Source organism: Ranitomeya imitator, chromosome 1 (assembly GCF_032444005.1).
Source record: "Ranitomeya imitator isolate aRanImi1 chromosome 1, aRanImi1.pri, whole genome shotgun sequence".
In the NCBI taxonomy this organism is placed as follows: domain Eukaryota; kingdom Metazoa; phylum Chordata; class Amphibia; order Anura; family Dendrobatidae; genus Ranitomeya; species Ranitomeya imitator.
Window position 1 is genome coordinate 864,061,635 of NC_091282.1, and position 26,294 is coordinate 864,087,928.

At 38.1% G+C, this 26,294-nt stretch overlaps 1 protein-coding gene across 7 annotated transcripts in view; it reads left to right on the top strand.

The window, feature by feature from the left end:
• Positions 1-26,294, top strand: part of NRG1 (neuregulin 1) — a 167,953-nt gene that overhangs the window by 108,541 nt on the left and 33,118 nt on the right. The gene's annotated exons all lie outside the window — the stretch shown is intronic.

Sequence of the window (26,294 nt, forward strand, 5' to 3'; positions counted from 1 at the left end):
TGCCTGTAACAACCAATCACCGCACAGCTAACATTTTGCTAGACCACAATAAGAAATGAAAGCAGCACTGTTATTTGTTGCTGTGTGCAGCAAATACAGTTACTGTTTTAGTCGGTTTCATATTTCTCTCCCAATGTCTTCCTCTTACCTCATTAGACATTAGATAACCTGTGACATTACTGTTATAACAGAGGAAACAAATGCTGCACAGATGAAACTTCCTCCTTTGTGCTGATAATTATATCAGTTTAAATGTTTACCTGGGCCATGAAAATTTTTATTTGACACGTCTAGTCACAGATTCCAAGAGCGTACAAAAACAAGATATTATCATGAGTCTTTAGGAAGCATTGAGAAACAATAGAAAATCAGTCTGATATTTTCTATTTTTAGTCATGCATGACTTGAAAACAATAAAAAAAAGGATATTCGATAAGATCTGTGTCTGGTATCTTACTTTCATTGCCTGCATTTCGGTCAGACTTCTACATTTCTATGTACTGATAGTGCCTTTTTATAGCCGTGTGAGTAGGAATTGAAGTACACTATGTTTCCTTTTACTTTGTATGAATATATTTCTTCTATATCTTCAATGGTCTAATCCAGGGGTGGGGAACCTCAGGCCCTCGGACCACTTACGGCCTTTGATGACCTTTAATCCGGCCCCCACCAGATTCCTGGAGACCACAGTGCCTGGGCCGGCAGCAGTGTTTTGATGGCCACCAGCATTTTAATTTCTTCTTGCTCTATGAGCACACTTACGCAGTGGTCACTACTAAACACTGAGATGTATGCAATGAAAGATTACGTCCTGACAACAGTACCAGCGTCAAGGCTTACTTTGTGGGTGGAGTTAGCGTACAATTTGTACGGCCCCCGAAGGATGGTATAAATATCCAGATGGCCCTTGGTAGAACAAAGGTTCCCCACCCCTGGTCAAAATGGCTCCAGATCTTGGGATAGGTGCTTAAAGAGAATCTTACTCCCATGTGTGGCTTTCCTTTTTGTTTAAGAAAACATTGGAAAGCTACTCACAGATGGTTTTACTACATGTGAGATATTAACTAATGCTACATTCCAACAAAATGCATTTTCTGCGCACCTCCAGGAGTGGAGGTCATACAGTGAACTTGCAGTGGTATACACTGCTGTGGATATCACTATAAAAAAGAGGCGAGTAAGCCGGATATATCATTCTTTGTCTATCAAAGGTTAAAACTTGCACCTACACCCACAGCATAAATTGTTATGCTGTGGATCTCAAATCTACGACTCCTGTTAGATTACACTGAAGATATATTTCACAGCATGTTCATGAGAGTTCTTAAAATATATTGCACTATGCTAGCATTGAAAAACTCAGCAGATTTTTTCCAAGTGAATACACAGCGTCAAATCCTCTGTGTTCCAGCCTAACAGTATCTAATCATAATCTAAGCATCAAGACTTCCTAGCAAAAGTCAGGTTCAAATCTTTTTTACTAAGATCAGTTTTGTCACCATTATAATACGGTATATATACTTTATTTCCAAATACAATTCTATTGGAAAAGCTGACAACATTTGTTCTTTGCTTCATTGTATTTACACATATTTTATTTCTGGTCTTTTTGCTTATAACATTCTGTTTGTAGACCATGGAAAGAGACATGTGACTAAATGTAAAGGGATTGGGCACTTTACCTTTATTTTACCAGATGTGTTGGGGACATCATTTTTATGTTTTTCCAATTACTAATGGGTTTTCTTTAAAACCAAACCGCTATTCCCACTTTTTCTAAAAACGTAGTAGTAGGAAACCATGCTTATTAAAGATAAAAAGAAGACATATGTACCTTAGAATCCGCCCTTCCCTCCAGCAGTGCAAAGCGGATGGTTTCATGTTAAAAATTGTCCCTAATAATGCTTAAGCACAGTCTAAGCATCTTGATTTTCTTGTAAAAGTCAGTCTTGAACTTCCAGGTTTTGAGTTCCCATCATGCTGAACGGAAGTCACAATCCCCCATGGCTACCCTTACTGTGGAAATGCAAGCGGGTAGCCCTGAAAACTGCCTCTTACCTGAGTGCATCCTCTTTCCATTAGCCAGCCTGATGTGACACTATTGATGTGGTGTGCCGCACATGTGATGTCACACTAGGCCAGCTAATTAAAAGACGAGCCGTGGATGCCAACAGGTAGGAGGACTTATTCTTGGTTGCCTATTTTTTTTTTAATTATCCATGCAATTTGGACCACTTGGCTAGTGCATTTTTATTGGTTATAGTCCTGTATATGATGACGCAAAGTGTCACTGAGGCTATAGATCCTTGCAGCGATACCAACAAACTTCCACAAAGAATTTGTCCAGTGAATAAATATAAAATAGTATATACCTAAGTAAATACGGATACGTGCTGGATAATAGCTGATAAGAATGTCCTGTACAATAAACACCGGAATATATACAATGTCCCAATATGATTAAATCTAAAACATGAACTGTCGTGGGTACGGACCCCTGATAAACACAACTAAAAGCAATGGATCACGTGACCGCTAGCAAAACCCAGAAGTGAGTACGGAGTGCGGTAAGGACCTAACAACCAACACATTTGGGAGACGCCTGTCTCCTTCCTCGGGGATGGTCCATTCTCACTTCTGGGTTTTGCTAGCGGTCACGTGATCCATCGTGTCACGAAGGTCCTGTGCACCGTCCGGGCTCACCGCTTACACCACATGCAGTTTCGGCCCTGCAGGATCCCGCTTCTACCCGAAGGTTAGTTAGTGGTGGCTGCCGCCGGCCGGGGCAGCCACTCGCTTGGATTTGCACTCTTTTGCTTGGATTCATCTCAGAATAAAAGCAGCACTATTACAGTCTTCAAATCCTCAAGAGATTCATCATTGGAGGTAGGAAGACTTGCATGTATTCTGAGGAACTCCTTTTGCTGTTTTTACTTTTGCGCTTTTAGTTGTGTTTATCAGGGGTCCGTACCCACGACAGTTCATGTTTTAGATTTAATCATATTGGGACATTGTTTATATTCCGGTGTTTATTGTACAGGACATTCTTATCAACTATTATCCAGCGCATACCCATATATACTTAGGTATATACTATTTTATATTTATTTTCATTTTTATTGGTTGTTATGTGTGAGAGCAATGGTCCCATAGACAAAATGCAGAAATTATATTAAAATTGTTTATTTTTAGGTCATTTTCGGGACATATATGTTCTGTGAGTGTAGTTATAACATTTACTGGCATGTAACACATGATTTTTGTTATTTTTTCATATGTAGTATGTAATAGGTAACACACTTGGATCACCACTGGATTATTAAGAATTGTTCACATCACTACTTGTCTGCTGAGGAATAATGAGTATCTCCCTATTGAATAGTTACAATAGCATAAACTTTTCATAAACAGGTTAGCTTTTGAAAATGTTAATGTTATTTCTAGCTTGATATTTTTTTTCCCACAAACTGAATGCACAGTGATCTGACTTATGAAGAATAATATGGATCTCACATTAGATTAGAAAAGTAAGGGTCATTTAAGTTACTGATATTCCCTTTTCATGTATGGCGGTAGCTGTGAGACTCTTATGGCTGGATAATCTGTATAATAATGGCATGATGTTTGATGTAACAAAATTCTTGATAACATAGTTATCCTCTGGCAGTCATCCTCATGACTTGCTATGTGGAGCTATTTACTAGCGAGTTGGCATTCTGCCAGTTGCCTAATGGATCATATGTGAGTCAATTTCATTCAGCCTTTTAGCAAAGTCTATCTGGGTGATTTGCTTTCATGTGGATTTCTTGGCTAGTATTGCTGTCAAGCATAATCAAGAAGTGTAGTTGGTAGCAAACTGACAACATACTCATCAAAAAGGAAAATTACATGACCAGTTGACTAGAAACTTGTTCTCAATGGAAATTAATTAATCCACAAATAATTGATCTGCCACGTCTCCTAGAACTGGAACTTTGTGTTGCCACTCGAATTGCTCAGCTTAAATGAGCAGAATTCAATCTTTTGTTGCAGTAGTATTGATGGCAATTGTCATTCTGAAAAAGTATTCTTTAGAATCTCAAGGTATATTTACACTTAAAGATTGTCGAAAATGAGTGCTAGTAGGAAACCTTGTTTTTCGATAATCTTGCAGCGATTAGGGACTGCCGGTCATCCGGTGAATGAGCAAAACACTCATTAGGTTGACTAATCTTTTGGTTTTCACAAAAGATCATCATGCACTGCCCAGAACAATGTCAGCATATGCACACTGCAGAAACTATTACAGATTGTTCAGTGCACATCGCTAAATATTTACAGATGAGAAGAGGTTTAATGCTGCAAAACTGAGAAATGTATCCCACCTTAACTGTTGGCTTTGTCCACGACTGGTTGAAAGTTAAGTTGACTGTATAGAAAGCTCAACTTCCAGTGCCAGGAAGCTGCTGCCTAGGGAAATAAAATCATGGGATGCGTTAATAGAGACATAGATGCTCATGACAAGAACATCATTTTGCCTCTATCTAGTGCAGCCACACCTAGAATAATGTGTACAACTTTGGGCTACAATGAATAAGAAGGTCATAGCTGAACTAGAACAAATGCAGATAAGAGCAACCAAGGTTATTAAGGGAATGGGTCAACTTCAATACCAAGACAGGTTAAACTTGTGGTTATTCACTGTACAAAAATGAAGACTAAGGGTTGATCTTATTGCAATGTACAAATATATGAAGGACAGTAAAGAAATCTTTCTAATGATGTTTTTAAATGTAGGCTTTCAACCATGTCAAGGAGCATCCTCTACATCCATAGGAAAAAAGGTTCAATTATCACCATAGGAGGTGATTCTTTACTGTAAGAGCAGTGAGATTATGAAACTCTCTGCCACATGATGGTGTAATGGTTGATCACTGCAAAAGTATGAGGAGGCCTGAATGCCTTTCTTGAAAAATATAATATTACAGGTTGAGGGTAGAGATGATCGAATTTGCACGGGTTCCCTCTTATTCCACAAGCTATAATGCTTGTGAAATAAGATGCAGAGGAAACCCGGCTTCCTGGATCTTGCCAGCCGATCAGCTGATCGGCGCCGCAGCAGCATGTGCCGCGGCTGTGTGACAGTCATGACACATGCATGACAACAAACAGGTTCTCCATGCATATGTCGTGACTGTGACATAGCCGTGACACATGCCGCTGCGGTGCCGAACAGCTGATCAGCCGGAGTGATCCAGGAAGCATCTCTGCAGCTTATTCGGTAAGCGCTATAGATTGCCGAATAAGAGGGAACCCGATGGAATTGTATTTTCTTTCAGCCTTAGAACTAGAAAGCTATACAAAATAAGGGAGTCATTCGGAGGAACAATACAATCTGAATTGTCTTTTGTGACATCTATTTCTCTGGAAATTCTTCTTAGAAAAATGTTTCTGTGCATTATGCGTCATTTTTGGTTACGATTTTTTTTATACTATTTTTTTTTCAATTAATATTACAAACTATGAAAACGAAAAAGAAGACACGCACTTATATATTTTATATATCATGTCTGTAAATTCAATGAAAGGAAACTAATAAAAAGCTTTGGAGAATTGCATAACTTTTCCAAATATGCTTCTGGTTAAAGTTTATATTACTTCCTAAAATATGTGCATGCCTTGAGAAAACATTTATTCCTTCATTTAGCATTATGCTGGAAGCCAAAATGGAAAGACCAGGTGCAGATCTTGTTAGCAAGCATACTGTGCACCTCCACGTTGTGAGTCAGCAATCTTCTATATGCCTGTTAGGTATAGTTTCGCTCAGTTACTGACGATAGAGCAATTCATTTTATAGGAGTAGTTCTACCCTCAGGAGTCAGGCATCACATTTATGAATGATCCGTCTTTGTTGCCTTGCCTCAGGTGATGTCCAATAGAACATTCCTACATGTGCAAAACAATCAATTCCACAAGTCAATGAATGTTTTTTGGAAATTTTCAGAATCACCATGAGAGAAGGCCAATTTTTTTTCCATATTCAAGTTGTAATATTTTTCTATGATATGAGTTTTATGTTTCTACATATTTTTTCCCGTTAACATATAAGTGTTGGTGCAGATGAGAGACTGTGTTCTTTTGCTTATTAGCCATGCCCAACCTAAAAATCCCTTAATAATAATATCTTTATTTACGGTATATAGCGCTATCATATTCCACAACACTTTACAGACATTATCATCACTGTCACCGATGGGACTCACAATCTAGAATCCCTATCAATATGTCTTTGGAATGTGGGAGGAAACCGGAGTACCCGGGGAAACCCACGCAAACACGGGGAGAACATACAAACTCCTTACAGATGTTGTCCTTGGTGGTATTTGAACCCAGGACCCCAGTGCTGTAATGCTAACCACTGAGCCACCGTGCTGCCTTTCTTGACTTGTCTCTTTTTTTTGCATTGTGTTATCATTTTTATCTAGTTGTTTTTAGTTTATAAATGTTTGTCCACGAATTGTAAGAAGATTCAGAATCTTCCCCATGAACTTGCCACATATGTTCAGGGATGTGTCTGACATTGCAACTCATCGTTAATCAAGTGAATTGCGCAATACCAGGCATAAGAGAGGCGCTGTTAATGAACAAAAAACAAGCCCTTTTCATACAGTACTTCTTGTGCACCCTTTCAGATCAACATTTCAAGATTATTCAATTTATAATATGCAGAAAAACAATAATGTTATCATCCCAATGGCATTGAGCTGAGATACTGTTCTCAAGATGTTAGACGTGTGATAAGTGGATAACAGCTCATTAATGTCACTGTTCAGCATATATATCATAATTCATTCTATTCACTTTTAACTTTCATCATATACTGTAAAATGATATTTGGGTTCATTAGTTCAAACCTGACAAACATGTACTGTCTTACCTTCTGCAGAGGTTCACAGAACACTTGTAGGGGTGACTGGTGGAGAAATAAAGTGGACATTAATGTTACTCTCAGATGTAACTCCAACTGCATGAACAGAATTTTCATGAACAGCTGCTTGAAAAAATAAATATTTTTTGTCCGTTTTGCATTAATGCCATTTTGCAATAACTACTTCATACATATTTTGGTTGCTTCCAAATACACATCTCCATGTCTTGTGTACATTCTTCACTTATGACTTGTATACAAGCTAAGCTTTCTTTACATTAAGAAAACTTCTGTTGTTTAGCCACTTAGGCTAATTAAGTAATCATTAAAAATGAAACTGCTCCACTTCCTTCTGGTCTGTAGGTGACATTGATGGAGTGCTTCTCCATGGCCATGATGGCACAAAATTGAATCATTAAATTAGGCCAGTTGTTAATGCCCAGATACCGATTAAGTGAACAGCTTGCTATTTGCTGGTGATTAATTTGGTTTTAATGTAAATTATGTCCTTAGGCAGCTTCCTCGCTTTAAGAAAATATTTCCAGATTAAGATTTTCTATTAATACAATATCCCCATGTAAGAGTATTATGTTTGTAAATTTACTACAGGAGACTAGAGAATTATGCTGTTTTAAAATTATAAAAAATATTAAATATTGCTACACAAAAATATTATCGAAAAAAAGGAATATATAGTGCATACGTACACATATATATTTATATGTATATATATCTGTCCTGAATGCTGCAGCCAGGATCATATTCCTCACCAACCATTACACCAATGCCTCTACCTTGTGCCAGTAATTACACTGGTTACCCTTCCACTCCAGAATCCAGTACAAAACTATTACCCTCATCCACAAAGCACTCCATGGCTCAGCACCACCCTACATCTCCTCCCTGGTCTCAGTCTACCACCCTACCCGTGCCCTCCGCTCCGCTAATAATAATAATAATAATAATTTTATTTATATAGCGCCAACATATTCCGCAGCGCTTTACAAATTATAGAGGGGACTTGTACAGACAATAAACATTACAGCATAACAGAAATACAGTTCAAAACAGATACCAGGAGGAGTGAGGGCCCTGCTCGCAAGCTTACAAACTATGGGGAAAAGGGGAGACACGAGAGGTGGATGGTAACAATTGCTTTAGTTATTCGGACCAGCTATAGTGTAAGGCTCAGGTGTTCATGTAAAGCTGCATGAACCAGTTATCTGCCTAAGTATGTAGCAGTACAGACACAGAGGGCTAATACTGCATAAAGTGTATGAGAACATGATGCGAGGAACCTTTTTTTTTTTTTTTTTTTTTATTATAAATAGGCCACACAGGGATCGTTAGGTTAATGCATTGAGGCGGTAGGCCAGTCTGAACAAATGAGTTTTTAGGGCACGCTTGAAACTGTGGGGATTGGGGATTAATCGTATTAACCTAATGACCTTAAGTTAACATCCTCAATAATCAGAACCTCCCACTCCCGTCTCCAAGACTTTTCACGTGCTGCGACAATTCTTTGGAATGCACTACCCAGGTTAATATGATTAATCCCAAATCCCCACAGTTTTAAGCGTGCCCTAAAAACACATTTGTTCAGACTGACCTACCTCCTTAACGCATTAACCTAACTATCCCTGTGTTGCCCATTTAAAAAACTTAAACCATAATCAGGTTCCTCGCATCATGTTCTCATACACTTTAGGGAGTTAATAACCCTCTGTGTCTATACTGTTACATATGTAGGCTGTTAACTGGTTCATGCAGCTTTACATGAACACCCGATCCTTACATTATGACTGGTCCGAACAACGAAAGTAATTGTTGCCATCCACCTCTCATGTCTCCCTTTTTCCTATAGTTTGTAAGCTTGCAAGAAGTGCCCTCACTCCTTTTGGTGTCCGTTTTGAACAGTGATTATTGTTATGCTGTAATGTTGTAAAGTGTTGCGGAATATGTTGGCGCTATATAAATACAATTATTATTATTATATAGCAAAGGACCTTCAATGACGTTGCGGTCGCGTGACTGCGACATCATCGAAGGTCCTTCACTCAATGCATCCTTAGGAACAGAAGCTGCCGCGTGCACCGCTGAGAGCCGCGGGCCGTCGGAAGGTAAGTATATCCCATATTTTTTATTTTTATTCTTTTTTTACATGAATATGGATCCCAGGGCCTGAAGAAGAGTCTCTTCTCCTCCAGACCCTGGGAACCATCCACACTGCACACGCCGTATAAGATGACTGGGCGTATAAGATGACCCCCATCTTATACGACGAGAATACCCCAAACTCCATATTTTATATGGAAAAGTTGGGGGTCGTCTTATACACCAGAAAATACAGTACTGTATATAATAATTATATACATGTTATGGATATGTATATATATACAGTGGGGCAAAAAAGTATTTAGTCAGTCAGCAATAGTGCAAGTTCCACCACTTAAAAAGATGAGAGGCGTCTGTAATTTACATCATAGGTAGACCTCAACTATGGGAGACAAACTGAGAAAAAAAAAAATCAAGAAAATCACATTGTCTGTTTTTTTAACATTTTATTTGCATATTATGGTGGAAAATAAGTATTTGGTCAGAAACAAACAATCAAGATTTCAGGCTCTCACAGACCTGTAACTTCTTCTTTAAGAGTCTCCTCTTTCCTCCACTCATTACCTGTAGTAATGGCACCTGTTTAAACTTGTTATCAGTATAAAAAGACACCTGTGCACACCCTCAAACAGTCTGACTCCAAACTCCACTATGGTGAAGACCAAAGAGCTGTCAAAGGACACCAGAAACAAAATTGTAGCCCTGCACCAGGATGGGAAGACTGAATCTGCAATAGCCAACCAGCTTGGAGTGAAGAAATCAACAGAGGGAGCAATAATTAGAAAATGGAAGACATACAAGACCACTGATAATCTCCCTCGATCTGGGGCTCCACGCAAAATCCCACCCCGTGGGGTCAGAATGATCACAAGAACGGTGAGCAAAAATCCCAGAACCACGCGGGGGGACCTAGTGAATGAACTGCAGAGAGCTGGGACCAATGTAACAAGGCCTACAATAAGTAACACACTACGCCACCATGGACTCAGATCCTGCAGTGCCAGACGTGTCCCACTGCTTAAGCCAGAACATGTCTGGGCCCGTCTGAAGTTTGCTAGAGAGCATTTGGATGATCCAGAGGAGTTTTGGGAGAATGTCCTATGGTCTGATGAAACCAAACTGGAACTGTTTGGTAGAAACACAACTTGTCGTGTTTGGAGGAAAAAGAATACTGAGTTGCATCCATCAAACACCATACCTATTGTAAAGCATGGTGGTGGAAACATCATGCTTTGGGGCTGTTTCTCTGCAAAGGGGCCAGGACGACTGATCCGGGTACATGAAAGAATGAATGGGTCCATGTATCGTGAGATTTTGAGTGCAAACCTCCTTCCATCAGCAAGGGCATTGAAGATGAAACGTGGCTGGGTCTTTCAACATGACAATGATCCAAAGCACACCGCCAGGGCAACGAAGGAGTGGCTTCGTAAGAAGCATTTCAAGGTCCTGGAGTGGTCTAGCCAGTCTCCAGATCTCAACCCTATAGAAAACCTTTGGAGGGAGTTGAAAGTCCGTGTTGCCAAGCGAAAAGCCAAAAACATCACTGCTCTAGAGGAGATCTGCATGGAGGAATGGGCCAACATACCAACAACAGTGTGTGGCAACCTTGTGAAGACTTACAGAAAACGTTTGACCTCTGTCATTGCCAACAAAGGATATATTACAAAGTATTGAGATGAAATGCTGTTTCTGACCAAATACTTATTTTCCACCATAATATGCAAATAAATTGTTAAAAAAACAGACAATGTGATTTTCTGGATTTTTTTTTCTCAGTTTGTCTCCCATAGTTGAGGTCTACTTATGATGTAAATTACAGATGCCTCTCATCTTTTTAAGTGGTGGAACTTGCACTATTGCTGACTGACTAAATACTTTTTTGCCCCACTGTATATATATATATATATGTATATGTATATATATAATTGCTTTTCTAAGCTATAATGACAGTCTCACATACATATCTGGATAGAGCTTGCAGTAATCTATGCACATTTGACGTAATCATCCACATTCAGGTGTGTCAAACTTTTCAGCGCAGAAATCTTCCACACCAGACGCTACTTATACCTAAATTGAAGGTAGGGCAGTCTTTAAAACCACTATTTTATAACTTTCAGTTTTAGGTAACTATTTTGCAAATAAGCACTTCTGATTTTACTCAAAAAACTCAGGAAAAAGTGAATCCCACAAAATGATGTAGAATGATTAGCAAAAGTAGGAATTTAAAACATAACATTTAGTAATCCATTAATAAGTTCCACGACACAACAAAGCATGTGAAACCAGAGGCCTTGTTGGGAGGCTCTTTCTTTCTACCTGACATGGTGAAGCCCTGCTATCTTGGCTGCAATATGCCCTGATGAGTCCTGGATTGGATGAAATGCGTCGGGAGGAGTTTTTTTGTTCTGAAATGGCATAATGATTTCAACCCGTGATATGGATGACTTCTTAGCGGCTTAATGCCCACAGCTCCACATGAGGGTTTGCAAACTCCTTGTCAGAGGTCTGAACAGCAACCTAAATTGGGTGAGACCATTCTAGTTTACTTACATGGATCTGTAATACTGTATTTGTTTTTTTCGCTACATGTCAGTGGTACTGGCATAGGTAATACATTATAGACAGTTGGTGCCCTGATCTAACCTGTTAGGTAACTATTCTGCAATTACTTCTAATATTAATATTTTTACACTCCTCAGCAACATTATTAAAATTATATCCTTTGATTTCCTGGGCAAACCACCCGCACTAGTGCCCAACATTATTGCCGGCCTTAATACTTTTTTACATAACGAAAACAACATTAAAAACAATATTTTCTATTATATACTTTTAATGAGACCAAAAAACAGTACCTGTATACACCTCTGGAGAAGACGTCATGAAATGAATTGTGTTAATAAGGCTTCTTTCACACTAGCGTCGGAATCTCCCCGTCGCAATGCGTCGGGGAGAGATTCCGACGCTAGCGTTTGCTGCATTGCACAATGGGTGCAGCGGATGCATTTTTCCGGCGCATCCGCTGCCCCATTGTAAGGTGCGGGGAGGTGGGGGCGGAGTTCCGGCCGCGCATGCGCGGTCGGAAAAAGCGGTCCGTCAGGAGAAAAAAACGTTACATGTAGCGTTTTTTGCTCCCGACGGTCCGCCAAAGCACGACGCATCCGTCGCAAGACGGATGCGAAGTGTGGCAATCCGTCGCAAATGCGTCGTCAATAGAAGTCTATGGGGAAAAAACGCATCCTGCAAGCACTTTTGCAGGATGCGTTTTTTCTGCAAAACGACGCATTGTGACGGATTAAAAAAAACGCTAGTGTGAAAGTACCCTTACAGTAGTCACTTCAGTTTAATAAAGAAGCAAGCTAAGCTGAGCCTGCTTGCGCTAATTTAGGCCCTTTTTACCCCTCTAATCTTTACCAACAGTGTGAACTATTTTCCAATACTTGTTACAGTGATAATGCATTAAACACTCTTCTGTTACTGGATTATAGATTTAAGCCAAAAGCCTTTTAGAGAAGACATAAATAAGACTTGTAGTAAAGGAGACAAATAATTCATCTTAACTGAGAGCAGTGATTTCATAAGAGAAAGAAGATGGGGTCAGTCTGGTCACCCAGGCTTTAGCACAATGCAGGGGTGGGCGCCAGCCATTCTTATATTGATCTGTGTGGCAAGTTGACAGCTACAGACCATTGTATATCTTAAACACTTTGAGTGCTTTGAACTTATCTAAATTTTAGTTTATACCATATAAATAAAATACATGATTTTTTGGCTATTATAGAAGCACTCCCTCTAAGTTTGTTTCTGCATTAAATGTGTGAATATATGCATTAATATACTTACCTACCGCCACGCTCTCCTATGTCCAGCGCTGTTCTTCTTCTCTTCTCAGTGACATTATCACAATTGATACTAGCCAGTTCACACTAATTTCTACGCGTAAGTCTCTTTTACAATGAAAGCCTATGGAGCCTTGTTATAACCCTCCATAGACTTACATTGTAAAAATCACTTCTATGTTATGCAGAGCGCAATATGACCCGGACAGTCTGCAAAGCCGTGACGTCACTGAGAAGAGGAGCAGAACGTTGCTTATTTCACTGTACATTCTGGATCTTAATTTAAGATTGGTCGACCCTCGGAAATTGTATATATTTTTTGCCAATAACTAATAGATCACAATCAAGATAAGACTTTTTAATTATGTACAATTTTATAAATCATGTAAGGAATTCTATTACTACTTTGAAATTTGAATTAATAAGATTTGTCCTTTTTTATTTGAATAATTGCAACTTGAAAGTACCGTATATACTCGTGTATAAGCCAAGTTTTTCCAGCACATTTTTTTGCTGAAAATGCCCCGCTTGGCTTATATACGAATCAATTGTCCCAGAGGGCTGGTGGGGGAGTGGGGAGCAGCGGAGGTGGGGGAGGGGGGAGCAGCGGAGCAGCGGGTCACAGAGGCAGGAGCAGGCGGCTGTGGCTAAATCCTGTGCCGCTGCTGTAATAATGCACAGTGCCAGCCACAGCCATTGGCTTCCAGCACATATCCTACTCATCCACTGGCGCACCCTTGGGCACTGCATCTCCTTCATTCTTGCGCCAGCAGCTCTTCCTGTGCCGAGCGATCACGTGGCCCCGCTCATTAAGGTAATGCATATGCACATCTCTCCACTACCATAGGCGTGGGATGCATATTCATTACAGGGCCATGTGATCACTCGGCTGGAAGAGCTGCTGGCACTGGAACGAACAAGATGCAGTGCCACCGAGGGTGCGCAGGTAGATGAGTAGGATTTTTTTGCTTTTTTAGACAGGAATCATGCATACAAGGATAGAGGATAAATAGCCATGCATACAAGGATAGGGGACAAGGAGCCATGCATACCAGGACAGCAATGGGGGAGCCATGCATAGAGTGACAGGTACGGGGGAGCCATGCATACAATGACAGGGATGGGGAGCCATGCATACAATAACAGGGACAGGGAGCCATGAATACCAGGATGGGGATGAGGGGACAATGCATACCCATTTTATAATCGAGTCAATAAGCTTACTCAGTATTTCGTGGCAAAATTAGGTGTCTTGGCTTATACTCGGGTCGGCTTATACTCGAGTATATATGGTACTCTAAAAGTTTCCGATTGCTTTGACAAAACATGCCTTACTAATGACAGTGTCCTCAACATATATGGCCATGAGTAAACAGATGGTAGATGGTGATAGCAGCCAGTTCTTCACACATCTGTACATTCACATGGCAGTTGTTTTCCTTACCTCAGCTTTTATATGGCCTTTCATAGCCCTCATGATAGGCTGTGCTATAGCATGTAATGTGTTAGCTGCAAGGCATTATGTAGAAGCCCACCTTTGGTCATATGATTCTTCTCTGGCGATACAATCTTCTGTAATGTGTAAAATGGCTGCAGCCATCATGATCGATTCACACAAAGAAAATCTCTATTTGTTTGAATCCAAATTCGATACAATTTGATTTTCTCCGCACCACAACTAATGTTTTAGCGAGTTTGGTCATAGTAGAATATATTCAGTGAATATTTCCTAATCCCATATACAAATATGATATCAATGTTATCCTATCATATATTTTAGTGTAATGGTCATCCTACTGTTAAAGGGAAAATATCAGCTGACTCATGTTGCCCAAACCAAAAGGCAGCCTGTATCAGAGCTTGGATGCATGATGACAGTCAGGTATCTTTTGCTTTCCAAAGTAAAAGTAAAGTACTTGGCTGTAGTAGTTCAGCCAGACTTTGATTTACACTGCATGTGATTTGGGCATCCTGAATCATATTCCAAGGTCCTTTAAACATAAAAATGTATTCCTTCTTAGTCAATAAAGAAGTAGAGTTGTCCACGTTGCACCCTGTCATTAGGAACCATGTTCGCAACTAAAAACACACAGAATTATACAACTTCCATGAGATTTTAGCGTGGGCATTGGTTTCAAAATATAAACAGTTACTATTGCCCTTGAATTCTATGGTTATCTTCATTGTGTGCAAGGATTTCAGCATTGATTCACGTTCTCTCTAAATAGAGGAAAATGCCCATGTCAGCTATAATGGATTGTAATAAAATACACCAAATAAAGCCAAAGCAAGTCTATTTTTGTCTTGCCTTCACAGGCACAATGTTTTGTGTGACCTTGATGCTGCTAGAAGGTGCTTCAGAAAGAGTCTATGCAGTAGAGGTCATGTTAGTATCTTCAATGAGGATACCTTGCTTAACTGACATTATTTTTGCTTTTGTGTTCTGTGTCTCTCTAAGTTTACTATATTAACAGTACTTCTTACAGTCTCCTTAAAAAAATTTATTTTGAGCATTTCTCTCTTTTGAGTACTCATTATTGCATTTTTTTATATAGTCTACTGGTTTTCGAACTTCAGGGAGGACATTTTGGAAAGCGAGCACATTCACTCTATTTTACTTTCAGAATGTGACATTTCTATAGCTGCAGGATTTTAAATTTTCGGGTAAAAAAAAATTGCGTTAAAAGGGAATTTGCATTTTCATTACTACATCCCTTATATATCAAACTGTTGCAGGGGAAAAATAGGCACACTAACAACAGAAAAAGGTACCCAGCCCCTCGTAAGTTATCATATCCATGTTAAAATGTGTTTACCCTTGAATTCTAGAGTATCGGGAATTCTCACATTAGTGGGTTTTGCAAATGGGAAAGCATGCATACACTGGAAAAAGCATTGCGTCATGATAAGAAAGACATAAAAACTAGGCTCAGACCAGAATCTAGTTAGGTTTTATTGGTAAAACAGCATGCAGCCCGTTTCAATTTGGCGACATCCAGTTTTCAAATTTTTGGTACACCCAAGATGAAGGAAAAATGCTAACGATCTACATAGAGAGAACCAAAGCTGCCTTCTAATCTGCTGCTATAAGGCAAAAAGCTACTAGTTCTAATATAAGACCCCAGTTTCATGACTTATTCCCAGAGTGCTACGTAGCAATGAAGTCACCAGCAAATATATTTTATCCTAACACCAGATGTTACTTTTTTCCCATGTTTAAACACCCATATTTGATTAATTCGTTAAGCTTAGAGGATATACTGTACACTAATGACGGAAACATGAGAACCGAGTGATATTGTGTCCACATCGGTCATCCTATTAGTAAGAAACATCTTATTATGTATATTTCAATAAATCATTGATCCCTGAGTCATATGGTTCAGTGCTGGATAAATAATTAGTAATCTAGTGCTTTGTTTGTCCAAGTGTTCGATGAGCGAATCCACGTCATAAAGTAAAGCAGCGGAAAAGACAAAACATTAGATAATGAATTTGTTCATACAGATGTGGTTCTCTGTCGTTTTTAGACCATGAGTAGGTAACATGTACGTTCCCAGACTATGGTTAGGTCTCACATTTCATTATCCTTCCTGAGAAAATCTGGATCAACTCAAGTGGTATTGCTCACAGAGATGACAAATTTCCAGCTCTTAGCTGATTTGTATAGATGAAAAGGAGACCTCTAGATGTTCTAAGGTTGGATGGAGGTCTAGCGCGCCCGATCTATAAACGAGCAGCACGTTGAGTCCCAGATTCCTTCATGGCTGAGCTGGGTTAGATCCTGTACAATGAATAACAATCAAGGTGATCAAATGGACTGTAACAATTAAGGAGAAATTGTGCAAAATAAAACAGAACATAGCAATTATTTTTGCTAAAATTCATTAGCTGAACCCAAGATTTGCTAAGTAACTTTTTTTTAAAGCTGGACTATCACTCATCTATTATTAGGAACCATTACTCTTATAGGTTCTACTGACGGAGAACGTTTTATGGAGGGACTGAATTACTATGAGTCCTGTGCATCGCCAATACCCATGCAATAACACTACTACACTATTCTAATGAACAGTCTGCAGGTGTCCGTCCGCTGCCAAACTTGCAAACACAATAATGAGCCTATGTCCATTATTCTTACCATCTGACATTTTCTGGTTAAAGCATTAGTACTAATTACATCACCATAATCTCTATATCTGCTGCCAATACTGATCTTTCCTCATATGACCTCAGTATCCTCTATGCTTTCTTGAGAAAATGACCCCTAGAAGACCTTAGCGTAATGCTGAAGAGCATTGAAGTGATTAGATTGACATAGGCCATGTCACACTAAGAAAGCTGCAGAAAGTATGGATAGATACATGGATGAAGAAAAATGAAGCAGCGCAACATGGAAAACATGGAAAAAAATGCACACAATTGAAAAAACTCACGGTGCAGGCCTTCTGAACCAACAATCCCATAATCCGTCAGATTTATAAAAATAAAACGAGCCAGTACTCTACTAATAAGCAAAAGTGTGGACTTTATTAGCCCATATTGGCAAATAAAGTCCACACCTTTTGCTTATTAATGGAATGTTGACCCTTTTCATCTTTATAGATGGATAGATATAAGAGATATAGATAGATATGGGATAGATAGATAGATAGATAATAGATAGATAGATAGATAGATAGATAGATAGATAGATAGATAGATAGATAGATAGATAGATAGATAGATAGACAGACAGGTAGAGATGAGATAGATAGATATGAGATAGATAAGACAGATAGATAGGCTTGAGAAAGGCTCCACAGGAGTCGAAATGTCGCTTGCCATGTGGGTCTGAAGTAAATCACAGATTTTTCACCCAAAGAAAGGAGTGCTGCCTTATTTTTTCTAATTGCTATTAGATAGACAGATAGAGATAGATAATTGATAGAGATAGATAGATAGATAGATAGATGGATAGATAGATAATTGATAGAGATAGATAGATAGACAAATATCTAAAGATAAAGATAGATAAAAGATGGATAGATAGATAGATAGATAGACAGATGATTGATAGATAGATAGATAGATAGATAGATAGATAGATAGATAGATAGATAGATATGGGATAGACAGATGATAGATAGATAGATAGATAGATAGATAGATAGATAGATAGATAGATAGATAGATAGATAGATAGATAGATAGATAGATATGAGATAGATATAAAAATAGAAAGCGAAAAAATATCACAAAAAAATATCATTGGGTGAAAAAGCCTTCCAGGTATGTACCAACCCTCAATATATATATATATATATATATATATATATATATATATATATATATACATATATTTATATGAATGCGGCACGCCATAGTAGTGTAAATTCACACGTAATTTAATTGACCATTGGCAATGCTTTGGTCCCAAAATAGTGGACCTTTTTCAAGATAGATAGATAGGTAGATAGATAGATAGATAGATATGGGATAGATAGATAGATAGATAGATATGGGATAGATAGATAGATAGATAGATAGATAGATATGGGATAGATAGATAGATAGATAGATAGATAAATAGATAGATAGATAGATAGATAGATAGATATGGGATAGATAGATAGATAGATAGATATGGGATAGATAGATAGATAGATAGATAGATAGATAGATAGATAGATAGATAGATAGATAGATATGGGATAGATAGATAGATAGATAGATAGATAGATAGATAGATAGATAGATAGATAGATAGATCGATAGATAGATAGATAGATAGATAGATAGATAGATAGATAGATAAATAGATAGATAGATATGGGATAGACCAATAGATATGAGATAGATAGATAGATAGATAGAGATATGGGATAGACAGATATGAGATAGATAAATAGATAGGCAGATAGATATATATGAGATAGATAGATGGAAATATAGATAGATAGATAGATAGATAGATAGATAGATAGATAGATAGATCGATCAATAGATAGATAATAGATGGATAGATAATAGATAGATGGGTAGATAGATAGATAGATACATATAGATAGATAGATAAATAGATAGATAGATAGATAATAGATAGATGGGTAGATAGATAGATAGATAGATAGATAGATAGATAGATAGATAGATAGATAGATAGATGGATAGATAGAACTAGATAGATCAATAGATAGATAATAGATGGATAGATAGATAGATAGATAATAGATAGAAAGATAGATAATAGATAGATGGGTAGATGAATAGTTAGAGATAGATAGATGATAAATAGATAGATAGATAATAGATAGATAGATAGATAGATAGATAGATAGATAGATAGATAGATAGATAGATAGATAGATAGAAAATAGATAGATGTATAGATAATAGATAGATGATAGATAGATAGATAGATAGATAGATAGATAGATAGATAGATAGATAGATAGATATGGGATAGACAGATATGAGATAAATAGATGATAGATAAGTAGATGGCTTGATAGATAAATAGATAGGCAGATAGATAGATATGAGATAGATAGATGGAAATATAGATAGATAGATAGATAGATAGATAGATAGATAGATAGATAATAGATAGATAGATAGATAGATAGATAGATAGATAGATAGATAGATAGATAGATATGGGATAGACAGATATGAGATAGATAGATAGATAGATAGATAGATGATAGATAGATAGATAAATAGATGGCTTGATAGATAAATAGATAGGCAGATAGATAGATATGAGATAGATAGATGGAAATATAGATAGATAGATAATAGATAGATGGGTAGATGAATAGTTAGAGATAGATAGATAAATAGATAGATAGATAAATAGATAGATGTGAGATAAATTATACGATTTTACTGTCTAGTCAGATATTTTAGAAGCTTGGGGAGACTCTTGCATGAACACAGAAAATTAAACATATTGATCTCCCCTATAAAACAAATTAGAAAATATAAAGTGTTAATCCCTAACTTGTATTCTCTCCTATGTTGATTTCATAGGAGACAGTTGTGACAAGTTTTCCTTCAGAACCTGTATTGTAACATGAACCGGCAGCTCCACATTACTGACATTGAGAATTTACTGCCTTACATTGAATGTTCCTGGTAAATCTGGATTTTGCAGGAGATAGCTACTTATTTAACTCATTCCGAACCTGCATGCTGTTGTACAAAGGATAAGAATTTCTTTGATCAGTAGTATCTGAACCTCAGAAATTGATAGCTTATCTGGCTTTCATTACATACTTACTGTAGGTCACTATCAGTGAAATTTATGCACAGGGTTCACAAGTCATAAAATGCCACCTGAATAAATAGATATATGTCATGGATTACCGCTCCATATATAGACTGTCATCCATATCCAATGATATCATCACGCAGCGCCATCTAGAGGGAGTATAAAGCCTTGCATTGAATTGTATAAAGAAGTAGAAAAGGAAAAACTCCAATTTCTTAACACATTATTAATTCTAATTGTATAACTTATAGAACCTGCATTACAGAAAGTAACAGATCATTTGTTTATTAGGGATTAGCATAGGTATTTTAATATTTTAACCTCATTTAGCTTAAAGGGGATTTGCATTATTGTCACTTCTTCTTTTCCATGTGCACGTTTTGTCAAAGAAAGTAGCGATAAACATGACCTAATCTGGATCTGTCAGGAAATGATGCGCTTTCCTTATTCTGCAATATATATTCTTGTAAAGCTCATTCCTACCTGCCAGCTGAACCTGCCAAGGAATGCATGAGCTTTTAGGACAACAATGCCGTATCTCCAGGAGGACTGCTTGAGAGCTACAATTTGCTCAGGAAATCCTGAGATAAAGATTTGGTTAATCTATACTCACAGACGTTACTGCAATTGTCAAACCTGTCCAACCAGACTTGAAATCTAATAGATGCATTTTCCTCTAAAACCTCCTAGTTCTGTGCGGCATTTTTTTAAATATATCATATTGGGCCATACCAGAAATAACTTCATATGCTAATGTTATGAATTATATTCTGAGATTCCCCATAGGCACATTAAACGGAATCTGTCAGCAGGTATTTTCTACCCCATCGGAGAGCAGCATGATGTAAGGACAGGGACACTGATTCCAGTGATATATTACTTGGCTTCTTGCTGGCATTTTGATAAAATCACTGTTTACCTGCTGCAGATCTAGCAGTTCCCTAAATTTTGAGCTCTGTATAACCCCGCCCACACCACTGATTGACAAATTTCTACCCATGTTTAGGGTATGCAGAAACCTGCCAATCAGTGTTGGGTTTATACAGAGATCATGAATATGTTTTATTACCTGGCAACAAGTTTACTAGTCCTCTAAGGCTGGTTTCACACTTGCGTTTCAAAACGCATGCGTTTTTTAAAAAAAAAAAAATGCATGGTGAAAAAACGCATGTAAATGCGTGCAAACGCTGCGTTTTTTTGACGCATGCATTTTTGCATGTGGTGAGAAAAACGCAGCGTTTTGACGCATTTACATGCGTTTTTTCATGCGTTTGCATTGTTTAAACGCATGCAGATAAATGTGTGACAGCTGCCAATCAGCAAAATAAAGTAAAAAACCCACTATAAACAGAAAGAGCTAGGGTTAGGGTTAGGGGTAGGGTTAGGGGTAGGGATCCTAACCCTAACCCTAACCCTAAAGGGATCCTAACCCTAACCCTACCCCTAACCCTAACCCTACCCCTAACCCAAACCCTACCCCTAACCCTACCCTTAAAGGGATTAGGGTTAGGGTTAGGGTAGGGTTAGGGTTAGGGGTAGGGTTAGGGTTAGGGTTAGGATTAGGGGTAGGGTTAGGGTTAGGGGTAGGGTTAGGGGTAGGATCCCTTTATCAATTTTATGGTGTGGGGTGGTTTATCAGTGTGTTGTTTTTTTTAAAAAAACGCATGCGTTTTTAATGCCTGCAAACGCATGTGGTTAAAAACGCATGCGTTTACATAGACAGCAATGCATTTTTTTGCCGCAAAAAAAAAGCCGCTAAAAATACTACATGTTGCATTTCTGCAACACAACGCATGCAGAAAAAAACGCATGCGTTGCAAAAACGCGTCAAAACGCATACAAAAAACGCATGCGTTTTTTATGTTAAATATAGGACAAAAACACATGCTTTTTTTGCGTTTTTACCGCAAAAACGCAAAAAAAAACGCAAATGTGAAACCACCCTAAGGCTGGTGTCACACTTGCGAGTGCAATGCGAGTTTCTCACATCAATTCCTGGCACTGCTGCCGGCACTCAGGACCGGAGCGTTCAGAGGCATAGAAATCCATGCAGCAGCATACTCTGTGCCGGGTATTGATGCACAAGTTTTTCACATTGCACCCGCAAGTGTGACCCCGACCTAATGATAATATCCTGATGATAAAACAGCTATTTTATCAAAACTACACTAAGCAGCCCAATAAGTGACACATCGCTGGAATCAGGGTTTTTGTTTTTATTTTATGTGGCTATAGGATTAGGTAGCAAAAACCTATTGATAAATTCCCTTTAATTCTACTAAACAGTTATTCTAATATTTGTCTTTAAAAGGGTAGACTTGTACCATCTCTTTTTTAATATGCCCTTTTTGGGCACATGAACAATATAAAAGGGAATACTCTACCCACCATTAGTCAGATTGATGGGTGGCTAAAGAGAATGGCTCTCGCTAAGGTCCTCCTGACCCATCGTTGTTCATTTGTTACATTAGAATGACAAGAGTCTAGTCTAAGGCTAAGTTCACACTTGCGTTGTGCAGTCCGTTCAACACATCCGTTAAATGGACTGCACTAACGCAAGTGCCTATGTTTGCACAGCGCTGGCGCAGATAGAGCATCTGCTAGCTCCATCTGCGCTAGCAGTGCGATAGCAGTGACGGACCCAGAAACGCTGCAGCCCACGTCTCGGGTCCGTCACTCAATGACGGCACATCGCTAGCGCACGCCCATTGTGGGTGTGCACTAGCGATGCATCCGCCATTGAAAGTAATGGCAGCATTAATGGACTACGTTACACCGCATTATGCCGCGGTGTAACGTAGTCCATTAAACGGGTCACACTAACGCAGTGTGAACCCAGCCTAAGAAAGGGTAATCTTGAAGAGACAACCCTTTTAATTTGACAGTTTTTTCTTGACAGACTCAACTTTCTTAATGATTTATGCTACGTGTTGCCCAATGAATAGCCTGTCTCATTGACTTGACAACCTGAAAATTCATCTCCCCGGTTGAAAATGTAAGATAGTCTTAAAGATATGTGTCATAAATTCTTAGTAATTATTCTTTAGCCTTTGATAATTGTATAAAATGTCTCATAAAATGTAGTGCTTTTAATCAGTTTGTCTACTCAGAGAAAAAATGCAACCCAATGTGGCTGCTGGCACCGCTATTAAATTATTTTGGCAAAATAAGCTATAGCCAGGCAAGCCTCTGCGGGGTATGTCTTTTGTGACATCACATGGCTATTAGGGTATGAGGACAGGGCTTGCATTGATGGGACAACCCCTTTAATAGAAATCTATTATTCATTTAATTGACTCTAGTTAGAGGTTGCTTACATATCACCCGGAAGCTGAAATACTATATATCCATTCAGTACTTGGCACAATATGTGCTATATACCTTAAAATTGATACCTTGTTATATATATAACCCCTGCCCTTCAGTAAGCAGTTGACTTTCATCAATGGTTGAGTAAAGGTTCTACGGAGTCAGAATGTGTGTAGCTGTTTCAGGTAAGACTTATATGCCCGATCCAAACTTTATTGTAAGCTAGATCCAAACTTTATTGTAAGCTTTTTGATATGATCCTTCATGGTATTCTAACAGGAAAACACACGTTGAAATATTTGGTATGCTATTATCTCTAAATACAATAAAGACTGTGTTTTCTTCTTTTTGGACATGCTTCCAGGAAATGCATTGTCTAATATTATCTCCTCAGTGTTTGTACTGCAGATACATTATCTGAGGCTTGTGCTATGCACGGTCCCTGGGGAAGCTAGAGAGAATAGTTTGAAGCCGAAAACACTTCAAGATTGAATATTCACATGTAACACATTCTAGAGCTAGAGTCATCTTACAGTATGGAAGGTGCGATTGTCGAAGAAGTCTGTTTGATAAAAACTTCATAAATAATATTCACAGTCCCAAGAAGTGACAAAAAAACTTCTCAACATAAGCGTAAAGAAAAATGATGTCATTATTTTAGAGCAAAGTTATGTTGCCTTGTACAATTTGCCGTGTTCATTTAAAAACTTATTTTTTTGCTCATTTGTAGAACAAGCTATTAATAGAATAGAGGTAGTCATTTGACGCACATTATAGGACTGCAGGTATAATCCTCGGTCTGTTATTACGGTGCATTAGGGAAGTTTGAAAATTCAGCAAGCTACACCTAGAAATTAGGTGGTTGGAGAAATTAGGCATTAACATGCCATTGCAAATGATGTTATTTATGTATGAACTTGTAAGTTTTGGCAGTATTGGCCAACCAGTGTTTGGGGACACCCCTTGTATGGCACATTTTAGGGGAGAAAAGGACTGGGCATGCATATTTAATTTCATATGCACGTGAGTCAGGAAGATTATTCCTATAAACTAAATGATACAGGAAAGAAATATATCTTGGTACCGTGTTAGCCAGTAGATAGAAAAATATTTAGAATTGAGAGTCCTCAGTGGTTGATACTTTTTAATGGCTAACTGAAAAGATGGTAACAAATTGCAAGCTTTCGAGACTACACAGGTTTCTTCATCAGGCAAAGGCGCTCCTGATGAAGAGACCTGTGTAGTCTCGAAAGCTTGCAATTTGTTACCATCTTTTCAGTTAGCCATTAAAAGGTATAAACTAAATGGGATTTTAGGTTTGATATCTACTGATATTTGCTAGAAAATGGCCAAGAAGGTTGTCAATTCAAGTGCTAAACTGCTGGAAATTCTCTATGCCTAGATGACATGTCAGAAGAAGTCACTAAGAAAACATCTAATCCAAGATATAGGCATCAGTTCATTTTCATTGTTCTGTCTTATTTTATTTTTTCCCACATTACTAATAATTTGTTAGAAAAGAGTCACAGACTAAGGCTGGTTTCACACATCTGTGAAACACAGATCTTCTCTTCCATCGGCCCAACCTTCAGGCATCTGACCTGAGCTAACTGTTTCATAGGCATATAGGAGGCAGTTAGCTCAGATCAGGAGACCGGGAAGGCAGAACGGGTTCTGCAATGTGAGAACTGTCTGTGTGTTTCACGGATGTGTACAAACCGGTCTAATGCAGTTGTTTTCCAAAAAAGTGTTTAATGTCATTTATGACTTTCTGCAGATTTGTTGACACCCAAGCTGCTAAAATTACTACTAAAGCTTTGAAAAAAATTATTTCGGAAAAAATAATAATTTTTGTACCTAGTCGTGTAGTACTCTTAGAAAGTATGAAATTATATTTATCTTTTTCTATTGGTGGCACACATTATTTTCATAACTTTCTCAGGTTTTATTGCATAAAATCGAAATCATTACCGTAAATCTTTTGACTTACACTAATTCAGGTTACACGGCTATTACAGTGATATGTGACATCCACACACCGTTCTCGCCCATGGTAATTTAGAAAAACAGATGTATTCCATCACTGCTTACACTCTACTCTAAACTGAAAACCCTAGTGATTCCTGCTTCGAAACTGTTCAGCAATCGGTTTCTGATCTATAACTTTCTATTTCAGAATGGAAGTAATAGCAGAAGTATGCGAAACTCTCCTTTTTTCTCATTTGCTTGAAATTAGGTTTACATCCATAGGTAAACATCTGGGGCAATGCAAAATAGCCGTAACAGCATTCATCTACTAGTGTCATCATTCGACAACCCTATATAACTTTAAAGAGGACTTGCAACTATGTGAAAAGTAGCCTGTTATGTCTTTCTTTTGTTTCCACTGTTTCTCAGAATATGCCATTTTTTGTACGCTTTGTTAAATCTGCCATATGGATTCCAGAGATCTGGGCCATTTTACTTAGTGCTACTTTTTATGTTTTTTTTTCCAAGGGGGCATGGCTCACAGGGTAATAGACTAGATCATTATAAAGACACCCCCAGAGAATCCTTTAAGTCACTCCCCCTTTATAAAGACCATAAAAATAACATCTAAAAAAGGGCAGTGTGAAAGGGAAAATATCCAGATCACCTGCTTATGATCTCAAGCAGTTTGGAGCCATGAAGGCATCTTTGCCTAAAATCGCTAAATTCCAGGAAAAGAAGGAGAGGTCTAGCTTCACAAACATGCAAATATTAATTTGTGGATAAGCACAAAAAGCAGTGCAAACAAGATTAAAATATAATGATAGGTCCTTAAAATATCAACGTGTTTCTGGTGCGTTGATACCCTTGATCATGATGTTAGTAGTGCGTTAGCAGT